Source organism: Chelonus insularis, unplaced genomic scaffold (genome assembly GCF_013357705.1).
Source record: "Chelonus insularis isolate UGA/USDA-ARS -01 unplaced genomic scaffold, ASM1335770v1 contig_88_pilon, whole genome shotgun sequence".
Lineage (NCBI taxonomy): Eukaryota > Metazoa > Arthropoda > Insecta > Hymenoptera > Braconidae > Chelonus > Chelonus insularis.
The window spans coordinates 2,733,724-2,755,172 of NW_023276776.1; the positions used below are offsets into that span (position 1 = coordinate 2,733,724).

General features: G+C 32.0%; 1 protein-coding gene across 1 annotated transcript in view; it reads right to left on the reverse strand.

Moving 5' to 3' along the window:
• Fas2 (fasciclin 2) overlaps positions 1 to 16,529 on the reverse strand; it is a 64,783-nt gene extending 48,254 nt beyond the window's left edge. The window contains exon 1 of the mRNA XM_035091578.1: positions 16,375 to 16,529. The gene's annotated coding sequence lies outside the window, so the exon portion shown is untranslated. The remainder of the gene's footprint in view (positions 1 to 16,374) is intronic.
• Positions 16,530 to 21,449: the final 4,920 nt, after the last annotated feature.

The window sequence follows — 21,449 nt, forward strand, 5'->3', positions numbered from 1 at the left end:
ATTAAAAACCCAACCCATTGACTTTCATGTGACGCTTAAACTCAACTTTTATTCATAAAGACTTTTAGGAAATGGTGCGTTTACTTAGATGAGAAAATAATCGGAATAAAAGAAAAAAGGATGCCTCTTCTGTGCAGTCATTTTTCCTTTTCCTTGTTAAATTTCCGCGGCATCGTAACGCCTCAACGAAAAAATTGCTATGATTAATAAACGGATGACTAATATCCGGTTATTTACACAAAAGGAGCAATGTAAAAGATGGTGGAGTTGCATCACAAAGAATATCCTCGAGATTTCTTCAAGTAATGAGGATCAGAGAGTTGGAAAGCTTATCCCAAAGAGACTGAAAAATTCGCATGAGCTTATCAAGACAATTTTATCTCCTTAATTTATCATAAAATTACTCAACAGTAATCTGATAATAATAATTATTTATAATAAAAAAAACATAAATATAAAATAGTAATAAATAAATATTTATCCATTACTCTAGATTCTGTACATTAAATTAAACATTACGGTAGCTAATAAAATTAAAACTTGATTGTATTGACCTTTTTTTTGGGTCACACTGATGAAATAGATGCGATGAATATGAATAAATGAAATCAAGCTGCATTGAAACGATTATATTAAAGTAAGAAAAAAGCCTCAATCTTGAAGGATAGTTAGAAACAAGTAAGCTCGATTGTCGTCGTTGGTGGAAAATGGAGTAATGGACGATGCCAGCAATTGTGTGTGTGTGTATATTGAGGGGCAGGTTTACTGGCGCCGAGACGACAGTCAGACGGGCGCCAATTCTGCAAGCTAGGATTCGCGTTGCGGTGGGTGGATAACGACAAGGAGAAACAGCATCTGCAAAAGTTTGCAAAAGACAAGGAAACCAAGGATGCAGGAGAAGTGAGAGGAATCACGACACGATGGCGACAGAATACTCTGGCCTCAAAAGAGATGTGAAAATGCTGCAATTGCTGGTGTTGGTCCTACGTCAGTTGGGAGTTTTCCTCAAGTCCAGTCAAGTAGAAGTTGAATTATTGGGGATACCCAGGATGCACTGTCGTCGTATCCAATCAAATCATCACCATTTACGTGTGTTTGGTAACTTTAGCTTTGTATGGTTTAATCATTCATGAAAATTATTCATCAACTTTATAATTAATTTTAAGTGCTTTCTAAAAGCTGTTATTTTCTGATAAACTGAATATTAATTAATTGATGGAAGCAATATGTTCGACAAATGACTTAATTAAATTTTTTTTTCTCCTAATAAAAAAGTTTAGACAATAAATTGAAATGTCTTGTTAATGTAAATATTGATGTATGATTTTTTATCTTTTTTTGTAAATTTTTTGTCGAGAGCAATTATCTGGAATATGAATATATTTAAATAAATATGTATGTGACATAAAATTAATTAAAAATATTGATTATGAATAGCTAAATATAATCTTGAAAAACATGCGTCCCACTCACACTTTTTTTTTTATTTATAAACTGCTTATTTAATTCATCACCACTCAATGTAAAAAAATCAATTTAATAAATAACTTTTTTTCTTAATAAAAATAGATTACTTTACTTTGAATTTGTTTAATAAAGTAAGAATATAAATATTTTTAGTAAATATACAGATCTTCTATTTGCACATTAAAACCATTATCCCTAACAAATTTATTCTCGATAAAAGCTCTCAAACTACAAAAATATTATTCTTATATGCATAAGTACCTGTATGTTTATATTTCTGAGTTCAAATAACTTGAGTACTTGGCGTACAAGCATCGGTCCAGACTGATGTTTGCAATAAAATGTCAGAGAGAGAAAGAGAAAGGAAGAATAAAAAAAAATAATATCAAAGTGAAACGCGAAATACTGGAACAATACAATACGTTTGGAAGAGCAAATCGATAGTGCGACGATAGCACAAGCTGGGTTAAAGGTGGAGAGAAGCTGGAGCCAATGTGACTTACCTCCCAACGACGAGGGTTAAAAGCAGCAGCAGCTACAGAGAGTTACTGAGAAGATTCGATGTGAAAAGAAAAGACGAATAAAACATTGCTATTGTGGATATATTTAAAGTCTTACTAGTTTACAGAAAGGATATCTAGCTTTCTATACCAAAGAGAATAACGTGGAGAAATGAGAAAAGAGTGAAAAAAAATATTTGAAGAGTAACTATATCTTTCAGATAAGGAAAACTTTCAAGAGATCGGACAGTAATGCTTTTTACTGTAAAAGGGCTGCCTATTGTTCTGTTCTGAATTTACTCTTTTATCTTTCGCATCTCTCTCTCTTCTGACTTTTCTGCGTCTCTTTCAGCCTTTCCATTACGAGTATATAGAAAGCGTGAACACCGGAAGCAGGAAGTTTCATTCATGGCCATGGGTCAATGTAATTACATTCGTTTTTTTTTATTGAGTAAATTTTTTTCTCTCTATCTCCTAGCGATTGTTATCGGCCTTTCCATTTAATTAAATCGTCTGTATTTCTAGAGCTCAAATGAAAATAGCAATAGTTGATAGGAAAAAACAATTTCGGTGGTCCTCTCTATTGGTGCTGATATCAACACATGTACAACTCAATAATTTCACTATTAATTAGAAAATTAAAATGGATGTACCATCATATTGATTTTTTTTAAATAGAATTTCAACTGAAGAAAAAGAATTTAATTCAGAGTTTCTTCTTGATAAGACCAATCAGAATATAAATAAAAAGGTATCAGTGAATGTTACATCTACTCTAGCAGATAAAGAATTTCAAGTAAATTTAATCCATGTGTATTCAGAGAAATCCTTAGAAGAGGCAGTTCATAATGACAACGAGTGGATGAAATCAATATCATCTAATCGGATCACGAGGACAGGAAGTATCCTCTTCATAGCCTGTGGCTGGACATATGGATGTTTTCGCATTTTCTTTTCTTTTCCCCTCTTTTTATGTTCTTAGCTATTACCAGATGGATTTAGCTCAGAATAGTTACACAACTATGCATTCTTTAGTTGCAATTCATTGTACGCAGCCGTACCTAATCCGATTATACAGCCCATTGAAGCTAGAAGTGCGATCTTTTTAAAGAGGGAGGACGACCCTGTGTCGATTCCTGTATACATGGAGACCTTGTTACGTATGTCACTGAGTCCTTAGGTAATACGCTTGTTAAATACTACAATCGATTATATCGATAGACATTTTTTGCAACTGTTAAATAGATACTCTCTCACTAAAGATCTGTCTCTTTGTCAAAATATTTATAATGTCTAAAGATTATTGTGTCACTGAAATACATGAAAATTATCTGTATTAATGATGATGAAATTTGCCAGACTAATTTACCGAAAATTGTTATGTTTCATGCGTACTCACATGTGGAGTATATGCGAATTCATGTGTATTTACTTAAACATCCAAGTACATTTATGTGAATGTCCCCATGTATATTCCCGTACAGTCGTCAGTTTCGGCCGATGGAGCGACAGATAATCTCGCGGGAAGCTCGTTACCACCCCTTCCTCTTACACTCTCAGTTTCTATGGCCTACAGAATGTGGAATTATACATACCGCACCCTCGGAATTTGTATTGCAAATCTCTAAGGAATTAACGTGTTCCTGTTCTATTTCTCTCTCCCTTCTTATTGTTATCTTTAGCTTCATTGCATTTCCATCTTCCTCTGTATTAACTTATTACCACTACCCTGAATGAAAAAAATCCAAGTTTAGTTAGCTTTTAATAAACTCCATCAAATCAATTTCAAGTGTAAAACAAATAGAAAATTTCTACTTAATATAATTATTAGGAAGGTATGGAGGACTTGTTAAAAATCATTTTGAACTTTTTAATATTAATTCTACATTGTGGATATCACTCTAGTATTCAATTTTATCGATATTAAATTTTCATAAAGTTATGAACATTGACGATGTTACAGTAATTTAACTCATATTAATATTCTATACTTATATAGTGAAATATTAATGTTTCAATTAATAGCAATAAATTGGGGACATTACGCAATTAATTGTCATCAAGATTTTTTAAGAAATTAATTAGTTTTTTAATAATTTATGTTGAAATTATTTTCAATGAAAATCGATAATGAACTGGTGGGTTTATGTTATATTTGAGTTTGATAAAAATTTATTCAACTAAATAACTATTCTTTATATCATTTTATTGGAAATATTATAAAAATGATTTCAATGCAAATTTCATCACACATGAATTCTTCAAAATTTGTATAAAGTATTGTTAGTAATAATTTAAAATAATAAAACAATTCTAAAAATGAGATGAATAAAAAATAACGCTGCTGTTTGATTGTTTGCGTATATTTTTTTGTGAAGAGAATGGTCCCGTTGGGAGTGTCGCAATATTTCTACCGAGGACGAAAAAATTTTCCGAGCACAGGATAGGTGCAAATGCAATTTTTTTTTTTTACATATATCCTACTATTTCGCGTGGTGTTCACCGCGTTAGTGTGATATTCTCGATTGGCTCGATTTTTTCTGTTTCTGTTCAAGAGAGCAAAAAAGTATACAAAAAATGGAATGAGGGGAAGGAGAGTTAAATTCAGCGATAACGTACGGGAACGTTGTGGAAAAGGAGGGTAGTGAAGTACTTTGCAAAGTTAGGGGGTCGTACTTTTACCCGTGAAGAATAGATGGTTTGTATGGGTTCCTAAATTATATCCAAATCGACATCGCGTAACTCTCTAATGCAATTACTTCTCACTCTTCTCTGTCTCACATCCTGCGGGTACATCGCATCCATTTATATATTAAACTTTAATTTGATTTGCAAAATCGATTAGACAGATTTTCATTCGCAGAAGATATTATTATTTTTTTCAATGTAAACTCTGCAAGTGAGTTTCTCTTTTCAAACAAAAACCACTCATAATGAATAGAAGAGAGAACCTATTTTATTTTATTATCAACTGGTTAAATTGAAAGAAGAAAAAACTATTTTCAAAATAATTTTGTCAATGAACTGATTTCAATCAAATTAATTAATTTTTTTTCTGAATAATTCATACCAAATAAATAGATAAATTTTCCGTCAATAATATCGCAGATTAAATTTGATTGAAAATGATAGTATGGAAAATCACAACATCATTTCAATCAAATAATTTATTTTCACTGGAAGCTAGTAATAAAAAATATACGAGACAGATAAATTTCTTCTACCAATGCAGAGGATATCAAATCAAAAATTAATATTTCCATGCAGATTCATACAGTAGATCGAAACGAAAAATATGGGCGAAAACTTACATTTGTTAGCATCTGGCAAAAGCACAATTTGGACTGTTACCAAAGGAACAAAGATTTAGGTTAAAGTTGGAGAATTGTGTCGAGTTGAAGGTAGTAGTATTTTGCTGACAAAAAAAAAGAAAACGGAACTGAGAAAATGGGCATCTGAAATGTAGTGCAATCGATGCATCTATTGTTTTACATACATGTATTCAGTGTTTACAAAAAAATTGTGACACTTGGCAAGCACTTGGAGGTCTTTCTTTATTGTTTCTCACCCATGACCATAATCTACATGTCCTATAGACTTATTTCAAATAATTATGGCTCCTAGTAACTCTATATGTTTCACCTACTTTTTAAATAAACTGAACTATCAAAACATCTCATGTTGAGGAAAATTTCTCTAGAGAGAAATAATGAGTATAAACCCATTGAAAGTTAAATGGGTACAAAAGATTTTATCTCTAGACACAATGACTGTATTAATATAGGATTTTGTCATACAACCCAACAGTCAGTGAAAAAATCGGCTATTATTCATGGTTCAATGTGACGATAAACGCAGCTCGATGTAGCGTGATAATTTGTTATATGTGGCAATATGGTCCAGTCATTGTTTGGTACATTGGCCAGAGTGACATTCGAGTAATAGAAGAGTCGCGAGTGGGGTAATAAAAGTGCGATACACACTCATATATATGCAACCTCGGTCCGAGAGACAGGAAAATTTCATAGAGCGATGTAGAAATCGTGAAAGGGTAAATTTGACAGATGCACCACGAATATCAATCGATCGAAAGGGGATGCACGCCTGAGGGAGGTGTACCCTGAGAGTGGCAGACGCATGTGAGGCTGTAGAGATAGAACTTCTATCAAATAAACCGACGTATATTAACGAACGTGGTGTGTAATTTTCTGAATTATATAGTATGAATTCATCGATAACACATACATCATGAGTTTCACTTTTATTCCAATTAGTGTTTCTGTTTCAAAGACTATTAATTAAATAATTATTGTGATTAACATCAAAAACTTTCTATAGAAATAATGTTATAACTATATTTATGAACAGACTGAAATTTTAGATGCATTTTTATCAGATGAATCTGTCATAAGGGATTGGAGGCTTAAATTGAAGTAAAAAATAACAAAATGATACAAGGAAAAAGCAAATAAAATAAAACACAGGCATAAGAAGTTTGAGAAAAGTTTACTTTCAGTCTGACTTGAATTGTACTCAAATCTGATCGAAAATGAACCTGAACTTTTGATTATTTAGAAGACTCGAGACTAAATTTAAAGTTCAATTTCAACTTCGAAATTTTCAATTCCTTCGCTGTTACAATTGCCGCCTATACTTTGATATTATTTTGGGAATCATGAACCTCATTGGAGATGTAGAGGTCTTAGATTGATCTAAAGAGCCTTATTTTGGTCATCAGTGTCTTCATAAATTTTTATAACATTGTTTATACGGCATTGATACATTTTGAGGGTCAAAATGAATTTTACAAGATCCATTTTCAACCTCAACTTTGTTAAAGCCGATGAAACAATAACATTGAAGTCAAAAATGGGCTTGTAATTCGAATTTCAATTTCAAAGTTGTAATAGAACACTCTGAAGTTAAAAAAAAAATATTTTAAATTCTATCTCGAGGAGAAAGACCAAAATAGGAATAAAAATGGAGGTTGAAATACAAAATTGGATAAGTTGCTAGTAACTATAAGTGTCTTTTGAATTTTATACAAAAAGTTGAATTTGATTCAACGTTTTAAATTCCCAGATAGCAATCTAAATCTAGCTTTAATTTAAATTCCAGAACATGGCTTACTTAATTTTTAAGACGTCTAGACTGATATGAAACTTATAGGAGATAATCAGCTCTATGTATGTTTATATTTTATTGTCATATGTCCAGGTTATTTTTAAATAAACTTTTCAAGTATTAATAGTCAGCCAACTGCTTCCAATAATTTTCTATCACATGAAGAATAACCGATAAATGAGTTCCGGTCCTGATCATGTCCAATGAAATATCTACTTTTCCATGTAATAAAAATTATATATTATTGTTCCAGATTAAACATATCTTCTTTGCGACATTATAGGAAAAATTTTTTCAGATTTATTTTTCGGATTAGATAATATATATGTCGATGCAATAAAATCGCTACGTATCTCTGATTCATCCCTTTTTTCTCATCATGCCTATTACTTTACTGCTTTACATCCCCTATCCGAAAAACCGATCTGCAATAATTCACACTTTACGCTTATTGGCTGACGATATTCAGAAAAATATAGGAAGTCGCGTGTTAAGCGTATGAACACGTGTATACATAAAAATACAAGCAATAATTTTTGAAATATTGACATTTTTTTTTCTCTTTTAATATTTTTATCTCTCTATTAACTTCATAATATTATATTATAATTATTATAGCCGAAAAATAAATAAACGGATTTATATTCTAGCACTCGTATCTATCAAAAACCTCAGACCCTTGTTTACTCCATTACAATTTTATACTCTCATGTTTTTTAAATTCAGCCGTAAAAAATTTCAAACAACGAAACTGTTTGTATTGTGATATGCAAATAAAAAAAATCCTAAATTCCGTTAAAAAATTTTAACTTGTGTTTTATTGACAAAAAGTTTTTTTTTCTGCATTTCATGTGAATATTGTGGGTGTGTACGTGGTGTCTGGTGAAATTTAATGACGAGTGTGAGAGGACTTGGTTCATAAAATAAAGAATTAATCCGTCGAATTGGAGCTCATATTTTTACGTGGTTGTTTTTTATTTTTATGAGTTCGTTGTCCCAGAAGTGTTCTGGAATTTTTCTGTTTTAATTTACAACCCGTCAAGTTAACGCACACCCCTATCACTCAGACACTCATATCGTGGAAAATATGCATAATTCATAAGAATAAGGTTCTTCGATTGGGTGCGCAAGTGCGTGATGATGTTTCATGAAACCCTCGTAACTCAAATCTATGATCAATGTGTTTAGAAATTACATACATTTTATCTTACTTCTTTTTTATGGATAAAAATATACGAATATTTGATAAGAAAACTGCGATTGGTATTTCAAGGGAAATTGTTTTATTATTGATTTTTCCTACAATTTTCACTCATAACAATCGTCCAGCCGTCATTCTGGCGCCATAACCTCGTTAGGGTCAGCAAATTTCTGAACGTTTTACGCCTCAGGAGGGATGAATTGAATCAAGAGAGGAGTTGACTGTATAGCACGAGTTGAAGAGACATGTCACCGCAAGATGATGGTTCAATATACACTGGGAAGTTGCATCGTTTCCACTGTCATATAAAAGGAATTCAAGGCGAAATAGAGCACTTCAAAAATTCATTCTGTATCTATTTATAAAAAAATAAATTCAATCCATTCTTACCGGCGTTTTTTTTATCAATTATTTTAATAGCTATAAAAAATAAAATTGTTTACATTAAGTTCCCATAAAATTGTTACTTTGAATAACAAAATAGCTAAATTAAAAAGCTTAATTATATTTATATCTTTGAATATTAAAATAAGTTTTTTCAAAGAAAAATAATAAGACACATGGTTTTAAATATTTTTAACAAAAAATATGACATGTTAATTTTCCAGAATTTTGCATGTACCTTGTTTCGTCTTTATGCAAAGATAGCAAGGGTTCTTGTATGCATGTATATAAATCCACTTAAGGTTCTTATTCCTTTTTCATGATTATTTATATTCATATTTTTCATAGATATAAGTACAGAAGAAGGGAAATGAAAGATGACAAAACACTATAACTTCAGTAATTGCTCTTCTATCATCTTTGTTTGTCAAGTCTCAACTTCACAACAACAGTAAAATAGTCTAGAGAATTAAATTGAAAAAACTTCGTTATATTTTTATTAATGAATCAAGTTAAGAGATATTTTCTCATTTGAAATGTACATTAATTCAAAAATTGTGTCATAAATAAATTTAATGGTTTTCGAATATCATTTTATGCTTATGTAAATTTTTATCTAACTATCTTTAAATTAAAAATATTTTAATTTTAAAAGACCTCATTAGTAAAAGTATGGTATAATTAATAACACAAAATATTTTTATTTGTGTTAATGAGTAATAGACTACCACTGGTAGCTGATCAATCAGCTATCAGTTTATAATTACATGCATAATGAAAATACTTAATAATTTAAAATAATGTACTGTGATAAAATAAATATAATTATATAATAATCCATGAATATTCAAGTACATTATTATCATAATGATCATTACAATTTTACCGATAATGCTGTGATCATTTTTAGATTATTATTAATGTCTTTAATTACTGAACGACATGAAATTAAATCCTTGATTATTAACATATTTTTATTTATATATAAATACTAAGAAATTTCCTATATTGATTTGTCGAACATCATTTGTTACATGGAAAAGAATTGTCTGTGGCACCAACAGATCGAAAATCTGTGGGTGTCAGAGATTTTTCTTGATAGCCTTAACAGAAAGATTCGTGGGTGTTACAATCTGAGTTTATAAATACAACAAGAACAATTTTTCTCGTTTAAATCATATATAAATAATCTTGATTTTTTCTGATTAATTAATATCTAGATCATTACTCAAAAAATTTCAAATTTCAAAGTAGATTTAGAGTAGTTCCATCGTAAACCGTAATAACAGTGTTTAAATTTTATTAAAAACATCTAATTGTTAATAAGAATTTTTTTTAATTCATCTTAGCACAGTCAACAATGTCCTTCTAATGCTGACAAAAGTTTAGTATTGTGAGAATAATTTTCTCTCTTCATAATTAATCATTTTTTTAGGTGCAACACCTCAAATCCTTTCTGGTTCAGCAACCAAAAAAATCTCCAACACTAGCAGATCGAATATTTGTCGTTGCTACAATAAATTATTTTTCTCATATTATCAATTCTACACCTACATGTACTTTAAATGTACTAACTCAAAATAAGTACTGAACTTTTTCCATTTAACCCAAACAACTTTAATTTTATCACGAAAAAAATAAGTATAACTACTAATTAAGATAAATGGATTAATACTAAGGAAATGATGATTTGTATATTTGTGTTAATTGGGTTTCTGATCCTAAGAGAGAGAACTCGGGTTTCCCGTGTGTGAGGTATTAACGTGAGGCTGGATTTAACGAGACTGCGAACACTGTAACCCAAGCACGAATAGAAAGGCATATATACTAGTAAGATGGAAACCGGTAGAATTCTGAACAGGGCAAATCGAGCGCATAATTTAGGAAGAGCTAGAAAACTGATGTGCCATGCAGCGAATATAATTCGACGCATCAATCTGTGGTCGAGGGTTTGTTGCCCGTTATGTCCACTACACTTTGCGTTTCTCTTTCACCTCGTTCGATGCACGACAACCCTTCTCTCATCCCATTTATGCACACTACTCTAGAGAGAATGTAGTTCCCCATGGGTAGAATTCTCGAAAACTAACGGTGTGCGGTCGCATTTCAACCGGAAATGATACGTACAAGTTTGCCAGTACTCATGTTCTAGCAAAAAACGTGACAGGATTATATCACGAACAAATATAAAATCCGATTTATCATCTAGGTACCTACCCTTTGAATGCTTTAAAACCGCGGCTTGAATGAAAATAACATTTTTGTTTGCCAGATTTACGTGGAAATAAAAGTTTCTCTGGCTAACATAATGCTTTTCAAAGTATATTGAAAGATAGAACTTTTTTTCCAACAAAAGAATCGAAATCAACTTATGTTTGTGATAATTAGAATAGAAGAGACATAGAGAAGATATATTTCAAAAGAATAAACCAATATTAAAAACTCTCGTGATCTGTCCATAGTTAATTAACTGAACAAACTTGGAATCATTGCTAAATCATTTATTTGATCAACACTTTAACAACACAACACACAGTGTTATTCCACTGGTCCTTCACACCTTTTTATCGTTAGAAAAATTGTATCTCCACCCTCTCACTTAACATTCAGAATCACCAATAAGACACACCAAGATGCAATTAATAGTCATTCAATAGATGTCCGACTTGTCGTCACAACATAGGAAGAAATGATCGTCCCCTTGAGATCATTTCGAAGGGTAGAAAAGAGAGAATATGGGGTCTTTGTGAGTGACAAAAGCATTCTTAAAGAGGGAAGTTCATTGCATCGATTATACAGATAGAAATACAAATGAATAAAAGAAGTAGAAGCGAGTTGACGAAAAAAAAAAATAACAAGTAAGTTTGATCATTTTTAAACGTAAAATAGTTTCTATTTCAGTAGCCATAACAGTGACGTGTTCATGTACGTGCGTCATATTTTATCAATACCTCGAAAGAAAATTGAATAACAAACATCTGGTGACACATCAACCAAGTGTAAAATAAGTTGAAATTATTTTTATTTTCCATTAGCTTAATTTACGTGTAGTTACACTTATTTCAACAGATGATTTAATATTTCATTTCCAACATCAATTTATCATCCATCTTACATTCTATTCGATTTTATCTACCCTAGAGTGCTTGATTTAATTTGCACTCCCTTGTTCCTCTTTTATTTCCTTTGATTTCTCGAGTATTTCTTCAGTATTATGTATACCTGCACCAATCGAATTCAAATGTTTCTAGAAGAGAAGAAACAAGGTACTCACGAGTCGTCAGGGAGTTTAGTTCAGTGAGGTTTATACTGAAAACTCATAGGCAACATAAGGGAATAGTCTCTCGGGAGACATCGAACTCAAGAGGTTCTCAATGTTACCAGAATCTTCAATAATTGTGCAAACCAACTTTGTCTTCCTTCTCTATATATATCAAAGATGTATATGCTTCCTCTATGGCTTTATATCATATCTGATGTATACACTCAACCACTTGTTTTTGTTTCCTTCATGTCTCCTATTTGCGTGAGTTCTAAATTAACCAGTTTACCATGCAAATATTCTACAAGGAGTGAAATACATTACGTTTTCCTTTCATGACTTTAGTAATAGTTAATAAGACCTTTGATATGGTTAACAAGAAAGACAATCATTCAACTTTTATTTAAATATTTCCATTTTAATTGAAATATTTCAGTTGAGTTATTTCTAAAGAATTATTATAAATAAATAATTATTATTAATTGGAAATAAATATTACAAATAATTTGTTACTGCTGATAAATAAATTTCAGTCAAATGGAAATTTTTTTTTTAACCTATAATTAATTTAAATTCATTAAGTTAGCTAGAAAAATTTGATCAATAAATAATTTTATTAGAGAAAAAAAAATTGTTTTCCATTTTCAATTAATCAACTAGCAATTAATTACTATTTTTTTTTTATTTTCTATAACATACGTGAACAAGTGCAGATTAATTAAGCGTAAAATATCAGCTTTTTTTTCGCATGTGCATTCGAGCAAAAAATATCAAAATTCTTCACCTCGATAAAACATCAAGCGTAGAAAAAAACATAGAAAATTATAAGTTAAAGTGTCTCCATGAAGCTTTTTTCCTAGTAAGTTTCTCTCAACTTATTATCTGATCTAGTATAAAAATAGTTAACAGCATGTTTGCTCTGTGAACTCTGAACTTTCTGTACTGCGTATAGTCTTCAGTAATCCATAATTCTTTACCAGTGTATAGTCGTGATTCAGAAATAGCTTTAAAAAACACTTTAGTGCGTATTGAATATCTATTCTCCGTGAGCTTATCGTTACAACGCAATGATTGAAAAGTCGATTATTCGATTATATCTATACACCGACGTATGTACAACAAGAATAAAATATAATACGATGTCTATTCGTACATAATATAATAATACGTCAGTTTTCTATAGCTACCACATTATTTCATTTTGCTGACTCGAGTTCCATATGCGGCATATATTTGTTTTCTTCGTGAATATGACAAAAATTTCAATAATACGAACAACCCTCTCTAGTTCTTTGCAAGAAAAGAAGAAAAAGAAGAAAAGTCTGTAGGTCATAACTGTAGGAATGGTAAAATAAAAAAGATGAATAATATCGGAGTAACTGAAAATATATTTACTAAAAAACTAAAAGTGAAGAAAAATATTTTATTTGATTTATAGAGATTAGTTGAAACCAATTTATTATAAACGGCAATCAGTTTATCGAAGTCTCGTTAATTTAGCTGCATTTCATTTGATTTTATTTTTAATTTACAAAAATGAGAGGGTCTTTTGGTCGATCGAGGTACGCTCGAGTGGCTCTCAGAGGAAAGGGGACTGGAGAGGGATGTTGAGGCGCTTGGTTGCTCTGTAGAGAAAGAGCGAGAGTCCTGGGGGGCTTTGTACTCGATTTCTAGAGAGAGGGCCCTTAATTTCTCAATAAATAGCTTAATTATCTTAATTAAAATTGCGAATGTCAGGGAGTCTCGGTCGTGTTGACCGAAAAAGAAAGGTCGGCCCCCTATTTCTATCTCAGTTTCTCAGTCTCTCATACTCTTTATTACTCTTTAGAATAACTTTACAGTCGAACTGCTCGTTTCCTGCGACTAAGAGTACCACCCGGTGAAAGCGAATTAGTCTCATTCTATCACAAGATTCTATTAGTAACGATAACAATTGTTACTTTCAATTTATTTCAAGTCTCTCAAGTAAAGATAAAACTTTCAATGTCTGAGATCTATTAGTTAGTAACTAAAGTTTTTTTTACCTTCCAACCATAGATTTTTGTATTTTTATAATTATCAGCAATTGTAATTTATCACGTTGATAGTAATGATCTTGAAGAAATATATCCAATGAAATTACTTTTCTAATTACTTTAATTCATTCATTCAAATGGCGAAGTTTATTTCTTGGATTTATTGTTGATGAAAAATTTTCTTTGATGATAAGTAAAAAATAAATAATTATTCTGATGATTCAAAAAATTAATCATCATGTATTACTAGTGTAAGTTAGTGTAATCATGACTAATATGTGTTTTCAAATAGCTACCATTAATTGTTCTCCAATTATTATCAAGTTATCAGGCAATCACAACAGATAATTGCTATTGCAATCGATTGCAATATTTCCTTTGTAACAACATTTTGACTTACTATTCATTTGAAAATAACTTGATAAAATTAAGTTGGAATAACGTGAAAAAATTTGAAATAAAATGAATTTTTTCAAGCATTTTAATGCATCAAAATGTCAGACAAAAAAACATCAGCTCTATTTTTTTTTTATTACATATATACTTTTCATCCTCACAATTCTCTAAAAATCAAGCATATTTCAAACTTCTACAGTACGTCAGCACTTTTCCCTAACGAATTGATGGTTTTTTCCTCATATTTTACTGAAAAAAGTTGACGACTGTAAGCTAATGAGAAGTTGGTAATTAGGGAGCAACAGTAACTTCAGAGAGTTACGAAAGATAGTACAAAAAATATTTCCTCTAAAGATAAACCAAGTGAGAAGAAAATAATAAAGCTCACTATCTGTGTTTTTTCCTTCTAATTTAGAACTTGATGACCGCAATGAATTTTCAAGTACTATACATTGTATTTTACGCATCGATATGCTGAATTGGAAGGTCTGCCAGTAAGAGCATAATAGAATTCCCGTGTTATCCTTAATTGGTCGGATTAATGGAAGGGTCTCGCTAATTGGCTGCGGCCGGTAGAGGACACGTGCTATGGTCCAGTGGACTGTACCCTCGAGTACTTGGCCTATCTGGTCGCTGTACCGCTCTTGATGCTACTGCCGGTAACCACCATCATATATACATCCCTTTGGGCACTTCTAGGTCGCTTATGCATCCAGTTTCATCAGCATCCCCTTAAATTGTGCTATTTACTGCACCTCATAACAACCTTAAAATATAGATTATCGATTGAAGCTTGAGATCATATATAGACTGTTATCCCTCCAATAACCCAATTACTATTCGCAACACTTCATTACATTCCCAAAAGGTTCATCGATCAATTTTTAGTGGCCCAGAAACGGAAAGTGTGATAGGAGGAGATCCATCGCAAATCCATAAGACACGTTAAGACGATAATAGAATTTTCATGTAATCCTTAGGTAATTCCCCTGCGGTTGCAAAGGAGCCACGAAGCACTCCGGGGATACTAAAGGGTACACACCCCCGCGGAGAAATAACGATAGGGGCTGATGTCGTGGTACCCGCTCTCTAAAATCCCCTGGGGTTAATTGTTCGATGTTTTGACGCAAAAGAGCTCTTTTATGCTTCATCTTTGATAACAATTCTATTCCTCATGTCTATTGACGAATTGCAACTTCTGTCGTGCTATTCGCTCTGTTCTCACCAAGATAAACATACGATTATACTAATGGGATTCGTGCAAATCGTGTGGCCGATCGCTGGCCAGGCACGTTAAAGGGTTTATCAGACGGATTATGAGCTGATTATTATGTGAATGTAAAAGAGGGTGCCAATGTTTGATACGCACCGTGAATTTTATGGCTCCATGTATGATAATGGAGCTGTTATGAAAATATAAGTAGGCTTTTTATATACACACCGAATAGAATTTAATAGTAGAGAATAAATTGATTTGTTTAAAACTTTTCTTCTCTCAAATTTGTACGTTTTTAAACTAAGTTAAAATTATTATTTCACTTTTTTAACAGTTAATATACAATTTCGTGTAAACAACTAACTCTACTTTTTTTTTTTTTTTGTTTCAAAGTCATTTTTTGTCTCAGTGTAAATGAACATATTTATTAAATAATATTCTATTTAAGTTAAGTACTCAACATTTCTCTTAAAATATGATTACGAAAAAGTACCATTAATTTTGTGCTTGTGAAAAATTGCATTATCATTAAGCAGAACAAGAGAAGAAAGTTTATGAAAATTCAGAGAGAGATCTGAATATTTTTTTTAGCAGTTTTGAAAGAGAATCATTTGTTACTTTCTACTGAGTACAAGTCCAAGAGAAAATGCGTTAAATTACTCTGTGAAAAGGAATATTCGTCATTCCAGTTGAAGGGAACTACAGTGTAGAAAAAAAAAAACAGATAACGATAATAACGTGTTTCACCCTTGTATATGATAATAAAAACCTCTGGTGAAAGAAAGATCTGAAAAGAAGCTTTTGCTTACCATATAGAACTCCATCGTATGATTTCTGACTTCACGTGGCACTTTTCTCACCGCTTGGCAATCTGTTTGAGACCAGGAGACAAGGGAGAATTCCCTTGATGGGGCTCAGAAAATGTATAGACTTTGAGTGAAATTTTTCAGCCGCCAAATACACTGAAGCTCACTATATCCATTATCCTACATAAAGAAAAAATATTCAATTAATAAATCTAGCAAAGTTTATTTATAAAATAACTGAATAAAAACATTGGGAAATAATTCTTAGTTTTATTTCAATTAAAACTTTGATTATAAAACTGTCTATTTGTTGAGAGGAAAAGGGTGTGGAATACCATGGAGAATGACATTTCATAGATAAAAAAATATGAAACATGCAAATGCATTCGATCTCTCATATCATAACAGTTTCGATCGTATCCGAGTTTAATTCCATAAGGACACATGGATTCGAAAATATACCAACACATTAGCAAGTGTCCTAAACACGTATACATATATTTAGATAAAACCATCACAAGTGCAGAATATCCCAGAGGACGTAAAGAGGATCTCTCTGTTCCTCCTTTCTTCTCGCTCACTCACGCATCATGATCCTCTGGTATACAAGGGCGTGCCGATATTAGTCGCGCGTGCGTAACTGAGGATACCAAAGGATGATATTTAATTCCCATAAACCGTAAACAGGATCAAGCACGAAGGAAATACACCTGGTGTTCATGATTATAAAAGAAAAAGCGTGAAAACGAAGGCGGAAGAATTGTTGTAGTAAAGAAAACCAGGTTTTTGACATTTTTTCGAGATAAATGCACTTTCCAAAGAGTCTCCTGACTCCTGGGGTCTATGGGGCTCCCTCGCAGGTTGCCTTGGCAACCCCGTAACGCCATTAAGCACGACGCGAGTACAGGGTTTCTCGCGAGAGAAGCGAGGCAAGAGGAATCAGCGAAAACTCGGTTTCACGGCAGTATCTGGACGACGTAAAAAGAGAAACCCCATAAAAATAAATAACACTGTGAGACCAGCCCTTTTATAGATCTTGAAAACGAAGTAGTCAAGGGAATATAGGTGACAGAGAGGTAATACAGTAGGGTGTTGCAGTCATGAAAGTCTGAGAAAACCTACTCAACTTGTTAGTAACGCGAACCCGATAACGACTATGAAGAATAAAATGGAAATGATACTTTGGGGTCATCCTATACGATATCCCTCTAAGATGAACTTCTACTGAGGGGGGATTGTGATGGATTTTGATACTGTCTAGATCCTGAAATGAAAAGCATTCCAGGCTTTAGGTATATAATACCAAAATCAAGCTAGAAAAATTTTTTCGAGATAAATGATCCCTTCGATTCATTGAATAGAAAGCCATTAGACGGATTAATTACATTATTCCAAATAATTCGACAAAAGGAACCGATCACGAAAGTAAACCTAAAATATTGATAAATTCTTTGTTAAAGGAAATGAAAATAAAAATGTTTTATTAATCCTTCGACCTTTTGGAGTTAATAATTACTCAATCAGAATATAAATGTAATGGAAAGAAATATTAAAGTTTATTAAAAAAGTGATTAATGGCTTTTCTAGTATATAGTTTAATTGATTGATTATGTTCAGATCTTTTATATTTTTATACTGTATGAAATGAAATGTTTGGTTGGGTCATGGGGAAAAAATGATTTTGTGATTTAACATTGAAAGATTTATTTTCAAAATATTTAATATTTTTATTGATATGGGCAGATTTTATTCTATTATATTGAAGTAATTTTTTTAATATTTTCTTTAAAACCCGTCTGTAAGAAATCACTTTAAGTAATAACAATCATCATCATACCTACAAAACTCCAACCCTAACTTTTTTATTTTATTCCTTCAAACGTGATGTAATATAGATGGTAAAATTGTAGAATGGGAGAAAAGTTTTTAAACTTCTGTCCATATGCCCCCATTTAATTTCAAGTTGTTGAAGAAATCTAGCTGCTTTCCTTTGGCATGGGTGCTGTTCAAGGAGCTAAAGCATTAGGAGATAAAAAAAAAGGTTGCAAAAGAGAAGGTTAAAGGAGACAGCTTCACAAGTATAGAACAATTACAAAAGTTTTGCCACCGTGGAGTGAGCTAAGTAGGTCGATAGGTGATAAATTCGACCCTCTAGAGTCCACCCTCTCATTTTCACTTGCCTCTTTACTTCGCTGAACTCCCAGGTTTATCTGGCTACCATTCTCTACATTCTCCTCTTTCCTGTCTCCATTTTATCTCGCAGATAATCGTGAACCTGCATAAATTGAGTCCAGTCTGCGCCTAATGGGGAGTTTTGCGTTGGCATGTACACACCCCCTGGGGTAGAAATTAAACTCACCCTGACAGCAGACGAGGCAGTGGATACGATTGCTAGCAACTATACTGACACATGGTCAAGACTTGCTTGTCTGACATAATTCACAATTTATGAAATTGCCTTTTTCCAGATGATAGGAATGACTAAGGGGCAAAAAGTCCATTGATTAGGAGCGAATGTTTCTACTATCAACCATTCCTGCATGCTAGTGAAATCTTATGGAGTTAATCTAGATTTTTTCCATCTGAATTTTTTTGATCCCCCATGCTAAATTATTATTACCAAAGTTTGGAATACCTGATGGCCATTAACGAAATCCCAACTTGCACTTGGTGTCCCCCCTAGGATTAAAAGGATCTATTTTAGCTAGAAAATAATCCTAAGATCTAGATATACAGGGACATTTTCATCTAGTAATTTGCTATGGAGTTATGTATTTATACTTTGAGAAACCTCTGTTTTATTTAATCATCAAGAAGACACTAAGAGAGAATGGGTTGGACGAGATATCAAATTTGACTGAGACTTCTGAGCTCTTTATTAAAATGATATTCTACTTAATAGGAAATGAAAGGCAAGCAATAAATTAAAAATTTCAATTCAAGCTTTAACTTATAGGTATATCATTTTGAACTCAATGAACTTGAAGATAATTATAATAAAGAAAAAACTAATAAAAATTTTTTATGACGTCAAATGTACATCATTGATATTGGTTACCTAATATGAAAGTAAAAAAAAAGAATAATAGCAGCAGCTCAATTTTCATCGTAAATTTCAAGTGTTTCTTTTTCGTACTTGAGCTTCAACGGCGTTGTCGTTTCTAAATGCAAAAACTCAGCACAATATCACGATTACCCATCCAAGAGAACTTCTTCCTTTTCTTGAGCCATTTTCCAGGCTACACGATCTTTCTTATTTTTTTTTTTTTTCATTTCTGTGTCTTCTTGTAGAATCATTGCTGAATGTAGTCGAGTATATACACAAAAGGCTTCTTTCTTACTTCTTTAACATCCATTTCTATGCCGAGAATCGTTTCGAGTCGTGATACAAAAGTCCAGGCTGGCACTCAAAGCAAAAAGTAAATTACAATCGATGAAAAACAAGTGGCAAAAGATGCTACCGGAAGTGTGAGAGAACATCAAGTGAAAAGAGGGTGCAGAACTCTCAGAAATGAAGAGAAAACATTTTATTGGATGTCGATAACGGTGTCTTGCATATCGAAGATTTAATTAGAATAAATCAATCCAAGTGTCTGCAGACTAATTATCTAATCGACATTATTTCCTTCTTCGCTTTTCTCTTCCTTTACACTTTAATCTGTGTTTTTATTTATCGAGAAAGCTTAATTTATCTTTCCATTTCCAGAAATGTTTTTTTAATAATAAAAAGTCGAAAATAATTGCATCTATAACTAGATGTACTCTATTGGAAAATTTCATAGACTAAGAGGTGTCTTCCTTCTTGACATTTTTTTTTACTCGACCTACAACTGAAATGAAAGTTGATTGAAGTGAATCTACTAAAGTGTTCACCCGCAGTTCAAGCAATTACTTCATCATATGCGATCATTTAGCTCTTATTTCATTCTCTATCTATTCTATTCTCATGGCTTATGTACACTTCCAAACGCTTTCACCCTCTCAAATATACTCGAGGGCTGATCTAATTATTGTCACGCAAACCCTCGGTACACAACTTCCCACCGCGGTCTCGAGAACATGCCTTTGTGTTAGACGAGAATACTCTGACTTAAAGGAAAACAACTTTTCGTAAAAAGAAACCACATGGAGCGAGGGAAAAGCTAACACAATGAATGAAAATTTGATGATGTGAAGAAAAGTGACACATCGCTGTAGACAGAAAAGAGATAAATTTTTTTCTCAAGTCAAATCAACAATTTGGTGATAAATTAATATATCTATGATAACGAAAATGACGTAACTTGTCTTATGTTCAATGAATTTTACCAATGCCTTCAGCAATATTGAATGTCATTAGAAAGAGAAGTGAAATGTATGATGAATTAACGCTGTGCCACAAAGTGTTTTCAACCCCCAAGCTGAAGCATTCATGCTTTTCTACACTGCTCGTCTACACCACAGGGCGTGAACTCATCGTTTTGTGTTGGTCTTCCAGCCTATTCATGTTCCATCAACGACTCCATCTATACAGGAACTAATTTTCGAATGATGCATTGATGAGTGAATTGTTCATATTAACAATTTTATTTCAAACCCTCGAAACAAATAATACCTTTATTATGGGCTATTTATTTTTATCAACAATTATTTATTCTAGTGAATATTCTACACCATCTTCTACTATATTATATTTTTGATTTATGAATGAATGAGATTAAATTTTCCGAGACATCATTGGCATATATATGAAGAAAAAATTCAAAGCAATATAATTCTGTTTGAGTTATATCGTAATTTAAAAGTGAAGAAAATCTCTACATTAAGATAAAGATTTCTTTTACATTAAATGAACATTACTTATAGTTTTTAAGTATTACGATTAAACACGACACAATAAATTCATCACTCCTAATTAACAAATGATTTGAAACGATTTTTTGTTGGAATATAAACTCGAAAATATATGTTCCATCATGGATGAATTACGGGCATCACATTTATGACCAATAATTTTTCATGATCGGCTTTTAGATCAGAAATAAAACCAGAACGATAAAATGATTATACTTTTATCACAAATCTAGATTTATGTTATT